General features: G+C 48.8%; 1 long non-coding RNA gene across 1 annotated transcript; it reads right to left on the bottom strand.

The window, feature by feature from the left end:
- Positions 1 to 1,564: 1,564 nt before the first annotated feature.
- On the bottom strand, positions 1,565 to 2,948 carry LOC309536495. The gene is made up of 2 exons (XR_014221524.1): positions 2,885 to 2,948; positions 1,565 to 1,789 (listed from the first exon to the last, which is right to left on the bottom strand). It is a non-coding gene; the product is annotated as an uncharacterized lncRNA (long non-coding RNA).
- Positions 2,949 to 5,691: the final 2,743 nt, after the last annotated feature.

Here is a 5,691-nt window from a genome sequence, read left to right as displayed (position 1 = left end):
ATCCTCTCAATTCCTTCCTGAAAGTTATTTCTAAGGAAATTGAACAAGGTGCCTAGGACAGAATCCTGCAGCACCCCACTTATCCCCTTTTCCCAGGATAACGAGGAAGCATTAGTGAGCCCTCTTTGGGTTTAGTCAGTCAATTAGCTCATTTGGAAGATCCTTAGGCAGCCACCCGGGTTTCATTAGATGCCTTCCACTTTCTTTTCTTGTTGGAATGGTTTGCATGGGTGCCAACTATGCAGGGTCCTGAGTGCCTGAGCACCCACAAATTTTAAATGAAGGGGACATCCCTCAAGGTTCTATTACATGGTGCATAGATGGCCCACGGGATGTGTGATTGACATCAGCATGCTGCGGGACATGCCGACAACACGTGCACACACGCATGCCATGGTAACGTCAGCATGTTGCGGGCACCCACAGTTGTGGGGGCAAAGCGACGCGCCTGATTGTGTCTATTTGTGCCTTCAATAGTTCACCTTTAAGAAACTCCCATCCATCATGGGCTCCCTTCTTTTAGTATTTCTGACTATTTGATCTCGTCCAGAACACAGCTGAGACAAGCCTAGTTAGCTCAGTTGGCTAAAGCATGGTGCTGGTAATGCCAAGGTTGCAGGTTTGATTCCCGTTATATGGGACAGCTGCTTTGCAGGGGCTTGAACTAAATGATCCTCAGGGTTCCTTCCAGCTCAACAATTCTGTGATTCTACTCAAGAATACATGGATAGAAATGCCCCCTGCGTGTGCTCAGAAGGGCTCTTTTAAAGCCTGCAAAAGACATGGTGCCTCCAAGAGGCAGGTACAGGGGGAGTGATGTCCAGAGCCCACAGCCAGAAGGGTACCCAGACTTGGAGCTTTCATGTACTTTCTTTCAGAAGCCCATCTGTGTTCCCACTGGAAACCAAGTTATGAAGCATAACCCCCACCCCTCTAGTGCATTGATCTTGTCCTGAAGTTGTAACCCTTTGAATAACCACAATTTGTCCTTATGTTTTTTACTAGCAAGAAGTACACATCTTTCCTGCGGTGGGTTTCTCTGCAATCAGATACTCCCTGGAAGTGATCTTCTGCAATAAGTGTGAGTGGGTGTAAGAGGATTCCCTGACCCCAAATAACAAATGCAAAATGTAATGACAGTTCAATGAGGCTTAGGCAAGTCCCCTGCTGTTCAGAAGCTAAAGACTGGGCACTCAGTGAGAACTCACAGTATATTTAGATTAATGTAAAACTGTATACATGTCTAGTTTGGAGTCTCTTGGTGACTTTAACAGATGTGTGTGTCTGGGAGAAATTCAACAGGTTACCCTTTTCTCCTAGGAGGTTCAGTTCTGGAGAAAAGCTTCACTACTATGTATCAAACTATCGGTTTGGACAGACACGGGTATATTTTTGAGCCCAACAATTTACCTAAAAAGGGGACACCACTTTGAATATGACATGAAGCATATGCAATTGTTTTGCAGAGCTGTTTCTTCTTTTCAGAGTAGGTTGGAGGGCCCAGTATGTGGGGGCACCTCAGGATAAACATCTTGTAGGTTCACATTCAAGACACAAAACAGGCTTGAAGCCCACAATTTATTTGCAATTGCTGAATTTTGACAGGTTCCTTGAGGCAACTGGGGTGACTGCCCATAAAATCAGGGTTCAGGGCTAATGGAACACGAGAATGGAGTGGAGGTATCAAGCAGTGAAGGTGTGCCTTTGAGATCTTTTGGTGAACCTGCTGAGCATCTGGGTTGATTGCAATCTGCTTCTCAGTTTTCTTCATCCATAGCCTCCTCTGCATCTGTGAGTAGAAAGTAGAGGGCATGTGATTAATTTCTCTAAAAGATCAGCCCTCAAGAAAGCTGGAATCACAGAATTAGAGAGCTGAGAGGGTCTTTGGAAGTCAGTTAGTCCAGTCCCTTTCATTACAAGCATCCTCAACTTGTGGCTTGCTAAAAAAGAAGGGGCAGACTTGCTCTCTCACTCCCAAGAACAACACAAATTTCACCAACAGAAATAGCCTCCTAAAGTTCTACCAAAATTTGCCCTCTTATAACTTAAACTGTAAGATCCACTCCTCTCCTCTGGGGCAGCAAAGCATGATTCTTTACCATCTTCCAACTGACAGCCCTCCATGGATCTAAAGAGTGCTCTCCTCTCCCTTTCACTATTCCTTTCTCAAGGCTAAACTGTGTTGTTTACCTGTATACAATGTTAGTGCCAGTTCAAGTAGGCCCATTGAAATGAAAGAAAATGGCTTACATTAATTCCAGTGGCTCTATTCAGAATATAAATCAGTTGGATATGACTACATGCTTTTTGGGTCTCTGCTCATCCTTATTGCCCTCCCACAACCTCCTCCCAAGTCCTCTATTGATTGCCTTCTCATCTTCCTTGAGCAGTATTCACCTTGTTGAATATCTGAGCAAAAGACAGACATTCAGCAGGTCAGAAACTTCCCATCAGGGATACTTCTTTGTTAGCAAAGTTACACCTGCTGAATTCTTGTCCACTAAAATTAAAGGAATAGGAGGACTTGGCATGGACAGAACAGCCAAAACAGAAAGCCATCTTGACCAGGAAGTTGCCAGCCTAGGTGTCCCTCTCACTGCCCAAATCACACTCGAAAGCCCATGGAATGGATTGATGTGTGTGGTTGGCCTTAGTTTATGTGTAATGCCTGAAAAAAATTTCCCTGCTCTCCCATGTGCCCTCAAGACAAGATGTTAGGGAACTATGATCAAGACCATAAATGGTGCGGATAGCATTTCTCAGTGAAGAAGGACTTTTAAATAATTCATTGGAGGAGAAAGGAAAGCTGCCAAAGCACAGAGACTATCTAAAAAGCTCATCATCCTTTTGCTCCATCCCCCAGAATCTTCCAGTCCAAACCAACCTCCTCTGCTCAGATGCTGTTTATTGTCTTCCTTGCCATGGTAGTAAGCACAAACACAATCTGGTGGCCTAGAAGTAAAAAGAGATTGTCAGGGAACTGCCATCAGAAGGAAGGGAGGTGGAAGGGCTCACACAGGTTGGGAGAGACTCAGCAGCTGAAGAGGGAACCAGCAGGGGGAGAAGAGGTGATCCGAGGGAAAGTGAGCAGGAGGGATGGCTCAGAGACACTTCCAGCGAAAACAGTGGGGAGGTTTCAGGACCTCCTGTAGGGACACCCACTCCTCGCCGGAAACTGTCACGCAGAGAGTCCAGAAGACGTGTTTCCGTTAAGGAGCTTTTATGTTGGAAGAGATTCCGAAAGCAACCACTGTCGGAATCTGCCAGCGACTGACGGAGCCATGCTTAAGGGGCTCCGTTACAGACAGAGGTTTGCGGACTTGGCCAAACTCTGAGGGACTTGGATTTTACGCACAAGCAGCTCACCATCCCATCGCAGCATTCCGACAGTCCCTGTAAGCAGCTTGTGCAGGAGAAGGCATCATGAGCAACCCAGCCGGAACCGGAGAAGCAGGAGCTGGAGCGGGTCCAAGCCTGGAAGAAAGGTACCGGGTGTTGGAGGTCCAGCTAGCGCTGCAGACGACGAGGCTCGAGGAGAGGAGGGCTCAAGATGCAGAGAAGGGGAAAACCACCCCGCTCGCCAGAAAGGTGCCAGGATTGGTGCAGAAGTTTGGGGGGGAGCCCAAGGACTATCATGCCTTTAGGACAGAGATGCAATATGCCCTTAATCTGCAGTTTGATGACTTTCCCGACGAGGAATCGCGGGTGGGATTTGTGATTGGGCATCTCAAAAAGGGGGCGAAAGACTGGGTGAGGCCCCTGATGGCAACGAATAATGACATCCTGAAGGACACGAGGAAGTTTTTTCATGCCATGGACCTGATGTTTTCCAGCGATATTGAGCAGGGAGTGGTACGCAGACAGTTAATGGCGTGTAAACAGGGGAGCCGATCTGTTCGTGAGTACTGGACTGAGTTTACCATGTTGATCCATAAATTGGGGTGGGACCTATCGGCGGAACCCATTCAAATGCTCTTTGAAGAAGGGCTTTCTTCGGCGGTAAAGGATGAACTTTCCCGGGCGCCCAGGGCGGAGTCTATGGACCAGCTGACCAAATCAGCGCTGACCATAGGAGCGCGCCAAGAGGCGAGAGCCTTGGAGAGGTGGGAAGGGAAGGGGGAACGTTGGAGGGAGCTTCGCATTCCAGAGATTCCAGAGCCACCGTTCCCGCCGGGAGAGCCGATGGAAATTGGAACAGCGCGCGCGCCCAGTTTCAAAGCCCAGTGAAGAGCAGAAGAAGGAGGGGAAGGGCGCCAAGAAATGTTATCTCTGCCAACAGCCAGGTCACTTTGCCAGAGTCTGCCCCCAAAGAAAGGAATGGCAAGGAATGGCGGGAGCTGTTGGGGAGAGGGAGGAAAAGGTCCAGGAGCAAGTAAAAGCCAACGCCTGGCTGCCACCATCGGGGCACAGCAGCCAGGCCAAAGAGCAGTGAAAGTGCCCACGCCAGAACCTCCTAAACCCGCCCTAGTGATAGAGGTGTTACTAGAGCTGCCAAACAGACACCCACTAAAGATAAAGGCGCTATTGGACTCAGGCAGCTCCTGTAATTTCATGAGTAAGGAGTTTGCAGCTGAACACCAGATACAGACTATCCCTTTAAGTAACCCTTTGCAGGTGACCACGATCGATGGAAGGGAGCTGCTGGGAGGAGAAGTCAGCCAGCAGACCGTCCCAATGATAATGAGGGTAGCAAGACACACTGAGCTAATAGCGTTTAATGTGGCTACCTTGGGAGGAGCTCCCATTATTTTGGGGATGAGCTGGCTAGCATTACATGATCCGCTAGTGGGCTGGCATCAGAGAGTGGTCTCCTATGGGTCAGCACATTGTCTAGAACACTGCAAAGAGGGGGAGGCTCAAGGAGGGGCCAGAGCCACTCTAGCAGGGACGGAAGTAACGGAGAAGGGGAAGGTGCCCCGACAATACGCCGACCTGAGCAACGTCTTCAGCGAGAGGGAAGCAGACAAACTACCCCCGCATAGACCCTTTGACTGTCAAATCAATTTACTCCCTGGGGCGCAGCTCCCTGTAGGCAAGCTGTACGCCATGTCAGACAGAGAGATGCAGGAGCTAAGGGAGTTCATTGACAAGAACCTGAAGAGAGGGTTCATCAGAGAGTCCAGAGCGGTGGGTGGCAGCCCAGTGTTTTTTGTGGATAAAAAAAACACTGACAAACCGAGGCTGGTCGTGGACTTCCGGGCCTTAAATGCAGTGTCAGAACCAGTGACTTTCCCTATGCCCAGAATTGATGACATTTTGACAAGGGTCAGGAAGGGAAAGATTTTTACTAAACTGGACCTGAGGGGGGCGTACAACCTGATACGAATAAGGAAGGGGGATGAATGGAAAACCACCATGTTCACCCCTTTAGGGGCATTTGAATATTTAGTTATGCCCTTCGGCCTACAAGCAGGCTCCGCGTGCTTTCAATCGTTTATGAACCACGTCCTGGGGCCTTTGCTTTACAAGAATTGTGTGGCCTTCTTAGATGACGTGTTAGTATATTCAGAGAATGAGGAGCAGCATGTGAAAGACGTCAGGGAAGTGTTGGGCAGACTGCAAGCTAATCAGCTGTGGGTGAAGCTAGAGAAGTGTCAGTTTCATACCAAGGAGGTGGAATTCCTGGGGTACCGCTTGTTGGACAAGGGATTGGCTATGGATCCTGGCAAGGTCCAAGCGGTACTGGAATGG

This window comes from Podarcis vaucheri (genome assembly GCF_965113315.1).
Source record: "Podarcis vaucheri genome assembly, chromosome: 7".
Taxonomy (NCBI): Eukaryota; Metazoa; Chordata; class Lepidosauria; order Squamata; family Lacertidae; genus Podarcis; species Podarcis vaucheri.
Note: the sequence above shows the minus strand (reverse complement) of the source record. Positions and strands in the feature narration are given on the sequence as shown.